The sequence below is a fragment of the Rhea pennata genome, chromosome 8 (genome assembly GCF_028389875.1).
Source record: "Rhea pennata isolate bPtePen1 chromosome 8, bPtePen1.pri, whole genome shotgun sequence".
Taxonomy (NCBI): domain Eukaryota; kingdom Metazoa; phylum Chordata; class Aves; order Rheiformes; family Rheidae; genus Rhea; species Rhea pennata.
The window spans coordinates 4,719,146-4,736,319 of NC_084670.1; the positions used below are offsets into that span (position 1 = coordinate 4,719,146).

General features: G+C 41.8%; 1 long non-coding RNA gene across 5 annotated transcripts in view; it reads right to left on the reverse strand.

Moving 5' to 3' along the window:
* Positions 1-17,174, reverse strand: part of LOC134143696 (uncharacterized) — a 170,504-nt gene that overhangs the window by 20,326 nt on the left and 133,004 nt on the right. For all 5 annotated transcript variants that reach the window (XR_009959167.1, XR_009959168.1, XR_009959169.1 and 2 more), the window contains one exon: positions 6,620-6,750. This is a non-coding gene — a long non-coding RNA (uncharacterized LOC134143696). The remainder of the gene's footprint in view (positions 1-6,619; positions 6,751-17,174) is intronic.

Here is a 17,174-nt window from a genome sequence, read left to right on the forward strand (position 1 = left end):
TCAAATTCAAAAAGAGACGGAAATTGGATAAGCAAATTCCTTTTTGTTCATGACCCCGGTCCCGCTTTCTTTTCCCCCTGCAGCATGACACATCAGAATCTTTCCTGTGTACCATAAATCACTGGTAAGACAGCAGTAGTCTTTGAATAGCTGTCTTATATTTCGTCCATATCTTCCAGACAAGCCGTATTAGCAGTCCCCTGTCTACTTTGGAACAGCAAAACCACGAAGTGCAGTACAAAGGCTAGCTACAGCAAGGAAGGAAGCAGTGTATTTCACTGCTGTTTTCAGCACGCTGTAATTCCCTCTCTCAAAATTCGGAAGGACTCTTCACAGCAGCCCTAGCAGTTACTTGCCAACGTAACGAAAGTTGTTTTTGAATGCAGAAACTCACTATCCTCATTTTGTCAGATGCTGCAGCTGGGAAAACGCTTTCCTCATCTTAAATTTGAGCTTGTCGGAGATGTCGTATGCCGGTAGTGCTCAGGGAAACGTCACATTTCCTGTGCTACGTTCCTCGCAGCAAGTGCCTCTCGCCCCAGTGTCCATGGAAACTCCTGGCAGCAGCTGGAGGCCTCTACATGCTTCCCACATCTTGTGCCTGTCAATACTCATCGTCGCCGCTCGGCAGAGGCATGCTGGCCCACTGCCATGCTGCCTGCCAAGGCCTACTCAGGCCCCCCTTGCTTTTTGTTACCTACCAACTCCACTGTTTGTAGGTAAATCAGAAATCTTGAAACTCATTTTTCTGTTGCAAGGATGTCTTAACTTAATAATGCTTCAGGGGCCTGGAGAAATTTTGTTTACAATACGCCTGAACGCAAGCTAACACTTGAATGTCTTTATATTAAAAAAAAAAAAAATCCTATTTTTTGCCAGAAAAGACAAACAGGAAAGACTCACAACACAGAGACCATATACCAAATCAAAATGCATGAAATAATCGTGAGTTTTTCCTCCTTAAATGGCCAGCCACTTTGAGATGGTGACCACTGAAATCCAACTCATGTAATTTGCAGACATGACTCACAAGAGTTGGAGGTCCAAAAGCAATAAGAGCACAGCCTGGAGAGATATCAAGACTTTGGGGAGAAAAATGGTTATTTTTAGGGTCTGATGAGAAAGAGGTGAAAGTGCAAGTGGTATAAAATAAGGTAAGTGTCATGTCCATGTATTTGCTCAAGGTTGATACGGTTTCACTTTCTCCTGGAGGGGAGCTGAAAGCTGGGAACGGCTCCATACAGATAGAGTTACAGGAGTAAGTGGCAGCAGGACTGTTCCAGAATACTAGCTCCATACACTTTGACCCCTTCTCAAGTTTTGGGAAAGGTTGCATCTTGCACTCGCAAACCTAACCCTGGTTAGTTGCCATGCCTCTTTCAGCCTTCTAGGTGTCGTGGTGGCTGACTCCTGGTGCACCTCTGGGCGTTTCTCCTCTGTCCCAGAAAAGCTCCCTTAATGTTTTAGGCCAGAGGAGCCCAAAGAACCAATGTGATGTTCAGAGTCTGATAGCAAAGCAGAATATGCTGACAGCACCCAAGCCATGCCACAGCTGCTGCAAGCCAGCTAACCTGGCACCCTACATGCTCTCCGAAACCAAGGAGGGACTTTTGGCCCAAATCTGGACCCAGCAAGTAGCAAGCAATTAGTATACAAAGCACAACCACTCCTGATCTTTGGAAAGACCAGATTTGGAACAGATTTCAGAATCGTAAATCTCTACCATCTGCATCCTCCAAGTTTCTGCTTCCCAACCACCAGCCCTACCTGCCCTGTCTCATTCCATACATGCAATTCTCATATACATACACACATACATATATATATTATATATATATACCTGTTTAATCTATCTGGTGATCTCTGAATTTTGGAGAAGCAATAACTTGTCTGTTTAAAAGAATTTGAAGAATTCACTTTAATTCATAGAACTCCAGAAATTCATGGTTCTCCTTCTTGCTCTGAATTTCTCCTGTGTACTGCTCCCAGTTTTCCTCTCCCAACTACTGACTGCCCTTAGAAGGATTACGGATTCCTACTAGGAGACGCAAACCAGGAGGAGAATGAATCCTTATCTGTAATAGTGTTCAAACTGTATGTAGGCAAAGGGAATTAATAAAACTGGAACAGGCTCAGCACTGGCACTATATGTAGGACAATACGTACCTCCAGAGCTGGGTCATGTACCCAGCGCGTCCTTGCTGAAGTGCCAGCTTTGCAGAGGAATGCTGACACTTAAAGGGGAGCTGCTGTGCATTATAGCAGCGCTGAGGCCTCTGCAAAAAGGCAACAAGGTAGGTTAGCTGGGAGCATATCAAAAATCAATAAATAATGTTCTATAAATGAAGTTCCATAAAATCTAAAAATATCAAGAGGGCAGTTTGTCAGTTGTTGGGTTTTTTTAATGTTATTTTATTTATTTATGGAGTTCTACTGAAAGGAAATGGAGTTTTAGAGCCAAATAGGAAAAAAAAAATCTAATATTCAAGCTGCAAGGTGCTGGGTGTTTTTAATGCCCCTGGAAATCAAAGGTGCTAAGCACCCTTCACAGTTGCACAATCTATCCTAAAGTCGTTGTCCAAAAAGAAAACACTATTTACAGTTGTCATTAGGCACTTGCTAAAGATGATTCTTGCTCCCAAGAATTTACAATTTAAGTAACAATTCTTGCAATTTTTTTGTTTCTGCTTCTTGTTAAGAATTTTTATATTTTATAACACTCAATAGTGAAAAAACAGGCTTTAGCCATAGATCTCAAAATAATTCAGCTAGAAGACAAAACGAAGTCTCAGCACGCCGAAGCGATTCACTCAGGCTCACCAGGCGAGGCAGCGGCAGAACCAGAAAGAAGAGCCGAGTCTCGGCCGCCAGCAGCGAGGCCGCAGTGACTCTTCAAGCTTCTCCTATTTTCAACACTACGAGTTGCGAGAGGGGGAGCTGGGATGGCAGAGGTGACATTAAGATAGGAAATGAGCCAACACGAGTGTCTTGAGCAAGTACTACTTCCTAACACGGGAGCCGGGCAGAGTTGGCTAGCACGATCCTTGAGCTCTCCGCATCGTGTGCTGCAGAGGTTTCTGTCAAAGAGAAGGTCAGAGAAGGACAATTTTCACATTTAGTGTAAGGCCTCAAGAGAAAACCCACCAGGGCCCTGCCTTCTCCTTGTGGTACCCCAAGCCTGGATGCTGTAAAATCTCCTCAGCCAGTCAGCGTGGCGGTGCCTGGAAACCAGCCATAGCGCTGGGGTGAAAGCAGGTCTGCAGAGCTATCCCGGAGCACAGAATTTGGCTCTCCTAATGCTGAGGGCACTTTGCCTTACACATCCTTCGAAGTCACCCCATTTGTTTTCAAGTGCAGGAGTCTCTCGAATCTCACGAACGTAAAAGTTTTAAAGAGCATTAAGACAGAATCTGCCCTGTTTTCAGTGACACCTCTGCCCAGTTTTGCTCTCGTCTAAGAGGGGAGCAACCTAGCTCTTCCCTGCCCAGACATCCGTGCTATGAGAATGACACACCGCCAGTCACACTGCTCACACCAACTGTGGCAGTAAACTTTATTTCAACTTTGACATTTCGTTCCTGCACAGTGACTCATGACTGTCTATGATGCTCCGTTTAGGGATGCAAGACTCAAAAGCCAATGCAGAAAACTAAGAGGCAAGCTATAGGGATCGGAAAGAGGCATTTGCTCAAACAGAAGCATGTCGTCGTTTGTGCATACTGCGGGGAGGAAACAACAGACAAGGACAAGTTCCAGTTACTACGTACTACTACAGGGTGAGAGTAGCAGGTTATATTACCCCTTTACTACCAGCTGTACTCTTTTCCCAAGAGAAATTTGGGCAAGCAATGAAAAGTTGCATCCCTTCTAGCCAGGTCTAAGCTGGTTAGACGCCAGCAGGAGAGGTGACAAGTGACAGCAGCAAACACGTCCTGCTTCTGAAGGAGCAATGAAACACACAGGTGCTCGGCTCTGTCATCGCCCCCAGCAATCCACAGCGAGGGAGAAGCCAGGATGTCAGACAATCCTCTCCACAGCTCACCCAGACACAACAGATTTCCCTCTGCCTGCCCCTTCTAAATTTACTAACCGTGTTCTGGATCTATTTACATAGCTGGTGCTCAGAGAGCATTAGGAAAAAATCATAGTTCTTAAAATCTTAAACTCACTTTTTATGTTTGGGTGTCTATAGTTACTTGGTAGGTATCAAGTAGGATGTATGAAATCATGAACCCTACTTTACAGGTGAAGCTGTGCTCTGAGGTGAAGAACAGCTGATGGCTTCTCCAAGCTGCAGCTGGTATCGACCAGTTTGGCTGTGGCTGAGCTACAATGACTTCACCAGCTGAAGAACAGCCCAGAGTGTCCACATTTGCCCTCAGTTTCCACCTATAGCCATAAAACGCATTACCAAACTCCTGCAACAGAAAATCTCTAAACAGCTAAATGAGGTCACATACGTATCTGCTGACTGGAAAAAGTCCAGGTTAACCTAGTCAGAAACCAAGCTCCTTTCCCTCATCTTCCACTAGAGAATATTTATTTGCCTAAAGGCACTTTGAGGCAGTTGGAATACTTGAAGGTTGGTATTAAGACTGCTATTGATAGTGGTATGGGGAAGAAAATTGCAGTGGAACATCCGTAATCTGAACATTTTTGGTCTAGAACAGTGTCCAGATTAATGAACACTGAGGCTATTTCAAGACTGTCTTTGTTAATATTAGTATGTAGTGAGACACACCAGAATGCTGCCTTTTTTTTAAAGCCAAAGTTTTGACTTAAGATAACACGTAGCCATAGCAGCAAGTAGCAGAGGTAACAGGTTACTGTTCAGCTGGCCAAGACATTCGGATTAGTGAGTTTTGGAACAAAGAGGTTTCACTGTATTTGATTAACTTTTTTTAAGAGCTCTTGATCTTACTTCAAACCATCCAAACATTAATGTCTCATATGAGTCAATGTGTCTAGCCCGAGATTTGCAAGAGAATTTTTGAAAATGCCTGTTTAAGTCGTATGGGAACTTACTGGTTTGGGCATGAATTTATGCTCCTGAAAAGTGTAAAAAAAATGTTGCTCTCCAGGATCTGAGTACTTGCATCAAGTGTAGCCAAACATACCTTATCATATCACCTTAATATTTATCCAAGAGTGATGATTATATTACTTATTCCAATTTCTAGGTGAAATGATTGTTATCATTTTGTGCTCTCCCTCTTCTTCTAAGCTCTAAAAAGGCTCAATATTTGTATTTTATGTATACAGTTTGGAAAGGTCAAATCTAAGCATTTGATATAAGGAACAAAACCAAATATTATACACCAGTGCAAGCCTAGGTACTAAAAGACAGTTAGGTACAACACTATTCAAGTGATGCTTATCCAAAGCTGCATCTTCTGTGCTTCAGTCAGACCACCATGGCAGAGATCATGCTAGTGCTTCCACTATAAACTGGAAATGGAGTTTATAAATGAACCACGAAGCCAAGCAAACACTTTGACAAGGACAATATCTAATTCAGTACACTGAGCTGTATCAGAAAAAAAGTTAAATTTTACCACTTAAAGAGAGTGTAAATAAGAAGTTAGTGATTCAAGCTGGATTTTTTTGCATTTGCATGAGAAAGGCTGGGAGAAATGACAAATGGTGGGAACGTCCTATTCACCCACAAGATCTCTGCTCACATAACCGCCCCTCAGGAGGGTTAACCTGGGAGTGGGCACGCTGTGGTCGGGATTTACAGGCTAGGAAAAGGGCAGCAGGCTCATGAATATTAGCTCCCTTTTTCTTCCATCTCTCCTTCCCATATCCTGTCCATAGCTCCATTTTGTTCACCAGTCAAGCCTGATAGAAACCTGTAATGCAGGAGGATGGGACAGTACTACCCCTTATGCATGGTTTTTTTGTTCTTGTGGGATGAAGTGCTGAAATGGAAACATCTTGACCATGCCTAAATTATCTTTCAGAGCTAAACTGGAATACAGGCTCCAGCTTCAGACAGCCAAGTGGCAGGACCTCACTGAACCTGTACTTCAGGGCTGAGCTTGTGTGGGAGACAGTCCTCCCCTTTTATTAAGCTTCTCTGCCTGGAGGCCAAGTAGCCAGCTGGGTTATGACTAGACACAGCACAAACAGGAGATAGAGAAGAGCAGTCTCACAAATTTTTCCATTTGACACAGTCTTCGGAGAAGCCTCAGGCATTTGATATCATACAAATGTCAGAGAACCCTGACCTCACTGCAAAACGTCTATTTAACAATCCACGACCAATGTATTTCTAGAAAGAATTAGAATATGAAGATATTCTGCTTATAACTGAACTACAGTCAAGATATTAAAGAGTCATAATGTGTGGTACACAAGCTATCACAAAAGCTCTTTCTTAAATGGAGAAAAAACAGCTCCACCAAGGCTTTGTGTGGTATCAGCAGTCAGAAAGCAACTTTCTGATGGTGCCCACCACACCAAGACCATATACTACTCTTTCCACAGACTACATTATCCAATCTACATAATATTTATTTGCTACCTACCACTAGTTATTGAATAAATATTTATCTGATAGGCTGGCATCTTCCCAGGCACATAAGAGTATCATCAGATGTTAAAGAAAACAACTTACCTACGTATTTGTCTCAGTGGTCTGAATGACTGTCTGGTACACAATATGCAGGACTGGGCAGGCTTCTTTAGAGAGGAATCTGGGCGAGTGGAAGACCGTGACTCAAATAAACATTGTAGAGAAAGTAAAAGCTAGAATAAAAGAAAGCAGTAAACAAATGTAAGGAGAATGATATCAGGGAAATCACAAGTAACTAAGGAACTGATTACCTAGTCTCAGTCATCTCTCCCTGGCAGTTAAACACACCTTGGTAATGCAGAAAGGCAAAGTGACTGTCAGTCTGCTGACTGCTTTACCTTCAAATAGGTAAAGGTACATCTCAAACATAACAGAAAGCATCTCACAGAATAGTCCTCCAGTTTAATAAGTGGCATTTTTGTTTGTAGAGAGATGTTTATAGTAATTTGTGAAACACAAAGTCCCTTTGGGTTTCCTGAGCTAGTAAATAAATATGAATGGCTTCACAAATGCTGGGGTAAGGGGAGAGGAATAGGTTTGGTTTCTTTCTGTTGCAATCTACATGGAGTTTTATATTACTACACTGTCCAGGTGCCCTCTGGTAGTCCCTTAAAAACAATCACCTCTTACATTTTTCACATATGATCCTTTCCTCAGATAACTTCATCTTTCTACATTTTATACAGATGCAACCCCCCCCACACACACAAATTCAAAAGTGATCCTTCATTTTCTTCAACAACGCATTAACTATGGTACAGATGCTCTGCTCTGGGTCATTTGAATTCTTAAAAAACAAATTACTCATAGTACGTGTTCAGCTCATTATCAATGTGGGCGTAAAGGAGTGAAAATGTACTACCGTTTACCCCCGTAACAGCTCTGAAACTAGCTGATATCCCCCACGCTGCTGCACTACTTTTCTTCCATCATGACTCCAAGAAGATGATTTGCAAATAATACTCTGTGATCAACTGTGCTAAGATGTGACCGTACACAGTTAAACAGGCCAATGACTTCACAGACCAGGAGGAAGAAGGTCCTCTCCGGACGCTGCAGACCTTTGTCCAGGACCGTGCTTTTAAAGCAGGAAGAGCAGCATTTCCCATGGCACGTGAAATAATTCTCCTGCCCACGTGTTAAGCATGGAACTTGTGGACATGGAAAAAGATGAACGTTATTCTGAAGTGCTGCATCGCTCATCTTAGTGCCTTTGAAAAGCTAGACGAAGACTGTGCTGTTACTGTTCTGCTGCTTTTAAACAAGCCCTTTCATTTTGGTGCCTTGTGCAGGGCTTCTTGTTTTGCCTTTAGCTTCCTTTCGACTTTGATTCTTTTGTGAGACTTTCTATCCCCCTTCTAAACGTCCCACCCACTCAGCACCGGTTCAAATGAAGAGAATAGATGTCAGCTGGTCTCCAAGCACAGAATAAAAGAGAACAACAAATTCTACCGAGGGTCTCACTCAGACTGTAAAAATAAAAGATGAGTTTGTATTGGCAAAGGCCTCTCTTGATCTGTTAATATCAAGGAAGACAAAATTATCTGTGTTCTTTGTGAAGCAGCAGTTGTTTTAGTGGGGAAGGAAGCCAAGACAGCTGTTAGATAGTTCAGTGCAAAATACTGACAGTGACACACCAACAACAACACTAGCAGTGAGGGACTCCGCCAAATGGCCAAAACACCAAATATATTAACGCTGCTTTCACAGGATTTGACGAACGGCAATAATTTATAATTTTCTTACTGAGTGAAAGAGACCTCCTCAGCTCATCTTGGCCTCCTGTGTTTTAAAAGAAACTGCAGCAAAAGCAGCATAATCTCTCAAGATACCAAAAATGCTGTTGCGAGCAATTCGGTAGGTCTTGGGCAGGGCTCAAGATTAAGTGGAGAAGCAGCCATCCATGTTTGCTTTGGATGCAGCACTTTTCCCCATTGAGGAAGGAAAGGCCGTGAGATTTCAACAGCCTTCCAGGAGTTCTCAATTTAAGCTACTTGACCAAATGGCTTTGTTCACATGACCTGCAGCATATCCAACCCCGTGACAAAGGATTATGAAATTTTTTCCACTTCCTTCAGGCAGGATGAAAGACAGCATGCATTGGGGTCAGGAACAAACCATAAGTTTCTGACAGGGACCTTGCTCTCACCACGTCCACTTGTTCTGGTGACTTGACCACTGTTGCATATCACTTTTTCCATTTGTTCTAACTTCCCAGTAAGGGTGTATTTGAAACCTTCAATGCCTTCAGATGGAACTAATATCTAAACTTAAATACAATTTAATTCTGCTTTCATTCATCCTTTTCGTGCGTAAGACAAAAACTAAATACAGTTGCACTGATAAAGCTGTATAAAAGCTCAACAACAGAGATGTTAGTCAGCAGGCAAAATCTAGGCCATCATCTTATTGAACAGAGCACTATTTCCAACCACCAGTTGGAAGACTCTTGAAGACTGCAGGAAACCTGCACTTTGGCCCTGCTTGAAAGGTTTCATGTCCAATTTCTTCCCTTCTTGGCCCCTTGTGTCATCTGGAAAGCCTTTCTTTTATTAAACTACACCCTTCTACATGGCACTCTGCTTCTCCCTCCAGCTGCACCTTCAAAGCTTTACTAACTGCAATTACTGTCAAAATTGCATTTATGGAAAAATGTCATTTTCCTTGAGTACAAAATTACATGTTGGCTGTTTACTTACAGATTTGGATCACAAAAGAACTTAGAAAAAAAAAAACAAAGGCCCAGCTTGGCTGTAAGTAACATGCTTCGTCCTGTATCAGCAGATATAATAGAGTGGAACCGCATCCACTTTTGTAATAAGGAGCAAGACCTCACAGTTCTGATAGAAATCGAAGTCTCCCATTGCACCAGCATAAAGCTGCCATTGATACCAGGGGTGTGCTCCAAAACAAAATTTGGCCCTAAGACTCCTGAAATGCTTATCCTTGTGGAGAAATTATAATGAACACCCATTCTCATGGCCTCAGTGATTCCTGCAAACTTTTTCCCTACCTCTTTTTATAAGAAAGGACTTATCACATCCTAAATTCTGTAACAGATGTTCTTTACAAGGCAAGAATAATTTACAGGCAGTGTTTTGCGGGCAGGGAACTATCATGCCTTTCAAGATCCTGGTTTTGCATGTGTATACAGCTTGCTTGTAGCATGCACAGTCAGTAACAGTGAAAACCTCTGAGATCCTTTAACCTGGAAATGGGAAGTTTCCAAAGATAGAAATGCATTTGACAAACCAAATGAGTAAACAGAAATAATTCTTACAATCTGGAGGTCAATAGAAATATTTATATTTCCATGGCAAAATTCACTTTCAGTGTATGTTATTTTCAATTTTCAGTTTTATGGCATCATTCAGCAAGGTTTCTAATAAGGAGGCAGTTCTCTTTTGCTCATCAGGTTAAAGATAACCTTACCTAACGGGAACCTTAACGAAGGTGCCCACTGAATCATGGGAGAGGAACATAAAGCTGCAGTTTTAACAACATTACCTTTACCATTTTATAACTTTTCTGCAATTTCTCTATTTCAAAAGCTGGATATTATACTGTATTCACATGCAGGTCCAAATATAAATACTAGTTTCTCTACTGACCCACATACTTGGCCTATATTCAGAGTCTTTGAAGGTGCTTCCATTAGCCGCAGAATAGTGTCAGGTATTTCTCCAGTATAATCTTATTTAGGAAGTCTTGTTTCTCGGACCAAAATAGAACTAAGTCAACTGGAGGTTGATTTTTTTTTCCTCCTATCCTCTGTAGAAACACACTCTTCTCACCCCACTGTATGGCCCCATTTTCAGTTCTTATTTTCAGTTCTCACTGCATGACTGCCACCTCTCTGGCTATTCCTCAGTGCTTCTGCTCCCAAATGCACACAGCTTCACTGAAGATGTCCCTCTGCCCAGACAGCTGCATTTCAGACTAGCAAATAACTGTTTCTTTCAGGGTAATGGCTCCTTCTTCACCTTTTTTTCGAAAAAGAACTTAATGCTTTTGACATCTATTCTGAATGAAGGACAGCTGTCACTACCTCTGGATTCCGTGAAACATGAAGAAGGCCGAAAGAGAAGAAAAGCCATAGCTGATATGGGGAAGAGAGAAAATAAGAATCAAACAGGAAACTAGGAGAAGCTGAAGCACATGATCCCACGATTGTTATTAGTAAATACTTCATAAGAACATTTACTACACACTTGACTCATCTGGTCTGTGAGATCTCCAGAACTGGAGAAATCAGAGTAACTCAATTAATCCAAGTACAAAACCTTTTCTGCATGACCCAAATCTTCTGGCCTTTATGTGGGGAAGTCTTTCACTGGAGCTTTCAGCTGGAGAGAGACTGCAAGAATTTGAGGCTGTGGAACGTGCAGTTACAATAAATACATAATTCATCATGGAGAGGTTTGTTATAACCGTTAGGAGCAAAATAAATGTCCTTCCTTCCTATTGAAAAGAGATGTCAGTTTTTCTCTTCAGATTACCCAAAGGGCTAGCCAGGCAGAATAGAGGCTTATTACATGAGGAAGCATGTAGAGCCCTTCTGTGAACTCTGGCTGCAGCCACTCTGGTTTTGTGAGAGTTTCTATTTCAATTTGTTCTTCAGCAGCTGTATCTGATCTGTATCTTGCACACTTTCATCCTGTGACAAAACACAGCTGCAAAGTGACTAGAAGTTCCTTCATCTGTCCCTCTGCATGTGCACGTTCTCGCAGATGGGACAGGTACCTGCGAGAAGCAGCGAAACCAACTTATGCATGTTAAATCCACTAAGTAATTTTACCCTGAGTCATGAGGTCTGGCTATCTCTCTGCTGATCTCTCCTGGAAGTATGCATGATAGCATCGTATCAAGAAAGATACTGAAGTTCACTAACATAAAGTGAATATAATTACTGGCAAAATAGAGTGCGTAAGATTGCCACTCCTTGAGAATGGGGTTTTAGGAGAGAAACACTGCATTTCAACGGCAGAACAGAAAAGAACAGATCACTGCGTGGTTAATTTAAGCCTTCCAGTCTGAAAAATGCAATTCCTTTCCCAGGCTCTTCCCCCTGCCCAGTATTTACCTCCCAAGATCTTCCCAATCAGCCAGGAGAGACCTGGCTTATCCCAGATACTTTATATACTTTTGCAGCTAGCCTTTGCCTGTGCTTAAAAGCCTTTCATGCGTTGTTTCGGTGACGCGGCTGCTGTCTACGTAAATGCCTCTGTGCTCTGCCAGTTGACCTTACTAAAAATCACCACTACTATAATATTTTGGTTTCACGCATATGGTCTTCAGAGGCATGTGTCTACAACTATTTCAAGATACCCAATATCAATCACACACGCATGGATACACCGCCAAGGGGGCTTGAAGGACAGAAACCCTTCCTCTCCTCCGTTGGCATTGCCCATGTGATAGCTCATGCTGGAAGCCAGTAGCTCCCCCCAGCCATACCACAGCTATAGGAAGCCTTGTGACCACCACTCCCTGTCACATGTGATATTTGCTGAACATAAAGTACTTTTGAATGACTATATTTTAACATGTTCCTCTTCTAGCTACAAGAAATCCTACAATACAATAAAAAATATTATTGCTGTGGCTTAGGAGAAACAAACCAATCATTAATGTGCACATAACCATGCTTTTGGCTGAGTCTTTTAACGAAAAAAAAAAATTGAAGCAATAAAAATAAAAAGCCTGCTTAGAAACATGGATCCAGCACTGAATTTAGGCACTGAAATTTCCAGAATGGCAAGTCAATGTCTGGGAGGAACAGCTTTTGTGCTATGTCCTGCATACTGGTGTCTCTGAAGGGTGATATTTTATCTAATAGATTAATCCTGGGTACAGATCTAAGGTAGAAAATATTCCTATAGCCTTATTGAGACAACAGAAAATGGCAGTACATCCAGAGATTTATAATGACTTTAAAAGGGCACGCACATGAGTACACAAACATGCTCAAATTCAAACGTGTTTCTTAATATTCAAACATGAGTGTCAAGAAACATAACTTATCCAAAATAACTTCAAGCATCTCCTTGTCTGATTTACAAAGATGTTTCCACAGCTGAAATATTGCAGAGTCTCACCATATAAAATGTGTGTGTAAATTCACCATTTAGACAAGGCTGTCTCCAGAGAAAATCGTATTTATGTAAATGCCTCTCATGTCTTCCCTAGCAGGTGAAAGGGTTTAGAAATCATGTAGGGATCACCACGCTGCACGTGTGCTCACCATTTCAGGAGAGCCACCCTTCAGAAGCTGTTTGAGCAGGAAAGGAGATGAGGCTAAATCTAAGTCAGAAAGCAATGTCGTTTGAAAGCTGGATAAGGGAATACAGAAGATATCTAGCAGGAACAGGCTGATGCTACGTAGTAGCATTACAGTGAGTATAGTGTATCTGGGACACCAAAGAGAAGAACACGAAGAGCTCAACATGTTTTGCTGTTTATCAAAAGCAAGGTGAGAATGAACATGAAGTATCTCAAGCACAGAGGTACACAGTTTATTCTATCTGCTGCAAACCCCCTAGATTTCGCCTGGACCTATAGAGTGGCAATTTCGGAACAAGTCTGTCTCAGTACAAATCACTCAAGTAAGAAAAGTCAAAATATATAGGTTATCTAAACCCAAATTAACTTCAGCAATGGACACACTGGTTTTTCATCTCTTCATGTGACATCAGCAGTGTCTTGTGCTGTGCTCCTCCTGAAGCATCACTGCCTATCTGCAGGCAATGTGGAGTACAGATACAAAAACATTTTTCCTTGCTTGTTGTCCTTAACACATCCTTACCCTTCCAAACATTTCCATCTTCTCCTTCCCACTCGATGTTTTAGGTTCTCCAGCACAGAGATCATCCCTCATGGCTCTTTATCTAATGAATATGATCTCAATTTGTTTTGTGCACATAACACCAGTCTCTCCTACTATTTTGCCTCTTCCCTATTATGCCATGGACCAGGGAGACTTTCTTCCTTGGCCAGAGAGAAACACCAGCCTTGCTACCTTGAACTGAAGGGACGTGACTTGAATAAGCAAAAGGTTGTCTGTAATGAAGGAGAGTTAAGACAACTGTGCATCTTCATGGCAATTACTTGATGTCAATGTAGAGAGAACTGCAGGTAGTCTCTGCAAGACTGCCATTGACTGTTAATTCTCAGAAAAGAACCAAGATATGAATATCCTCAGACTGCTAGACTTGTCATCTTCCCCAAAGTACTCCTTTGGCTTGAAGTTTCCAATTTCCTGAAGCACATACTCCTATTTACATAAATAAACTGCTCACCACAGATGGGCTACCCCATACCAATCCTGCAAAAAGACCACTAGATAGAGCCACTTCCAAATACTCCCATGGAGTCGTTCTTGCCAAAGGTATTGGTCAAGGGCTGCTGATTTACAAACAGGGATCTAAGATACACTAATGACTGTGACTCTTACCACTAATTACCACTTATTCAGATACCAATGGACTTCATTGGCCAGCACAAGGCTAATGGAAAAGCCTTTGCAATTTGAAAAGAACCATTTAATTTATTAAACATTGTGGATCTTAGGCATTGGTAAGTGTAAACATGTCCTCATTTCCCTCCACAATTAAAAAAGGAGTGTCCACAGCAACACCAGCTGCATCTGTCTGACTGAGTGCATTTGACTTAGGTTGCACTCACACATTTTATTGGTATATTTACTTTCGAATTCAAATAAGAATACCAAAGATAATTGACAAGAGAACATCTTATGGTGGATGCAGTGCTTCCAGTTACATTATCGTCAGAATTACTCCCCTCTTCACACGGGAATACCAATCACAATAGTGGTATGAGGCAATACCAAAAGTTATGCTGAGTTAGTATGATACTTGCGCACAGACTGTCTTTTAAAGACAGATGCCAATTTGCTTTCCTGGAGGGTCAGAGACAACTTGTTACTGAAAGGTACTGAAAGGTAAATCTCCATGACACTCTGCTGCTGCTCAGTGAGGACAGAGATGCTCCTTTTGAGACTCTGCTGCTGGTGCAGAAACCCAGCCCACCCACACCTCTAGCACCTGCATCCCTCCTGGGTGCACGTCATCAGTGATAGCAGGAGGCCTTAGGCCTTGCAGAACTAGTAGAAGCCTCTTCAGAAACCACGGGTTCAGCAAAAGAGAAAGAAGTCATTAACATAACTTTGTTCCCTTCCTGTTTTGCACCAGAGACTAATAAAACCATGCCTTCTCTTGGAGATACTAGTTCAAATCCAGGCAGATTGGTAATGACTTAAAAGCTTTACTAGAGGTAGCCAGAAAATGGAATTTTTATCCCATGGGCAATTCTAACACTGACATTTGCTTTTTTGCTAAATCAGAAAGAAATGCATCAAATATTTCACAGAATGGAAATTCTGAGTTATTTCTAGTTTGAAGGCATCAAAAGTGCTTCATTAAGAATTTCTATCTGTTAATGCCACAACATTCATATCTATTAACATTCATATCTATAATTAATCTTTAATATTAATTTTAGAAGCTAAACTTTAAAACAAGGAGTCAAAATGAAAGTCTCTACTTCAATCTGAAGTAATATCAATGTTTCCATCGAAACCTTCATCAAGGCAAATTCCCCCCCAAAATTCTAATTCTGCCAAAACAGCATTTCCCAAAAGAAAATTACTCTGCTAAAAAATTGGCCGCCTAGCAGTCTCAACCTCTCTAAAAACAGACAGCCAAATCCCTACCCCCACCCCCCGTCATCATCACAACTGCTACCTCTCGCAATTTGATTACAAATCTCTGGACACTCTGTGGTTTTGCTTAAAGCTGTAGGTCCTGGAGTCAAGCTGATCACCCCTGGCTTGCCTACACGAGAAAGGATTTTCTCAGAAAGAATTTGCTCAGACAGAAGTATCAGTAGATCTGTCTTGGCCAAGGGCTAGGACAGACCCGCGGCTTGTTCCAGCAAGAGTTCCCCAAGCAGAGCTAGCTCTTTGACCAAACGGGCTGGTGCTGGTGGAACGCCATTTCCATCAGAGCTTCTGGCAGCAGAGCTGTGTTGCCAAGAGGTATGACTTTTTCACACCCTTCATAGACACAGCTGTGTCAGCGAGCTTTCTAGTGGGCACCATAGCTTTCATTTAAGTATGCAACTATGAAACCTAATCTAATAATATACTGTGACCTGAGCTCTGATTTTTTTTTTAATTCAGGAGGGTTAATAAAATGCACTATTTTATTTAAGAGACCAAATGAAATCAAATGAAAAAGGAGAGCTATTGCCACAGACTGATTGAAATATGCTGTGGGAACCGATCAATTGTGTATCTAAGCCTAACTTCTTACTTACTGAACACTTCTTTCCATTTCTACCCACTAGTCACACTAGTGTGTCAGGAACCGGAGTTTATCTAGTCATTTATACCTGTGCAAAATGTTCAAAATTATTTTGGCTTGGTAGCCCTTACATTCACTTCATCCGCTTTGTGAGGGTGGAAGTGACTTCAGAAAGAGAGAAACCACGGAAAAAAAAGATGACCTGCGTTAGGCACCAGGTTAGGTGGTGGCAGAATAGGAATGGCAAGAGCAGAGCACGAGTATTTCTGGAGTGCTCTGCTTTTGCAGGGAGGAGGCCTGGGGGAATGTAGAAGTCAGGTAACCATTTTGTTGAAAAGGAGGCTGTTTCCGGGTCACCAGGAATGCCAAAATTACTCCAAGTTTTCTCCAGTCGTCTTTTCCACTGCAAAGAGCAAAACCTGCCCTGTCAGATGCCAACCAAGCTGTTACTTGTTTTGTTTTGCAGGTTGCTAAGTAACAGGGCTGTTTTTGCTTATTTGCCTCCCTTGGGCTATTTCACAACACTTTGTAATATACACTGCTCTTTTTTGTTGCACATCTGGTTTCGATTTTAAGTTTCAGAACCCCCTCTGAAAACTGAGATATTAGTTTTTCATATCTATCATCTAGACAAAGTGCATCAGCCTGTCAAATCGAGTGCACCGGTGAGACACATTTAACTCTCTCAAGTAACTCTCAAGTTACTCCCCAAAAAACTATTTTCATTCATTGTGGAGTTCAGGAGGTAAAAGTAGTTCAATTATTTTGTCTAATTTGCTGTGTGAAATTAGCTGCAACCAACATTAAAGTATGAGATAAAGATTACCGACTTCTTGAAGACATTAAATTTGGTAGGAAACCATCATGCCTCGCCAATGCCAGCAAAGAAAGAGCAGTGCAGTGGCTTAAAAGATCATCAACCCAAAGATGTTAGACAACTTCTCCCAAATCTTCTAGTCTTTCATTTTCTTTGGAAGCAGCTGCTCACAGAAAAGGAACTAACTAGCACGAAGGAAGCTTTTGCTGTGTCTTTGGGAAATGGTGCTGTTGAATGTCAGAACAACACGTCCAGCTTCAGGCAGTTTAGATCCAGTCCTCAACTTGCACAGCATCATCATGGTCAATGTAGTGCTTGAAGCATTTTCATGAAGTGTTTCATGTGGTTTGCACTCGAACAAACTGACAGGGGTAACAAGTATCCCTGCTCTGCTGGTATCTCTAAACCAAATGGTAACAACTACCACAACCCTTGTACGAGCCCTCTCCCAAAGTCG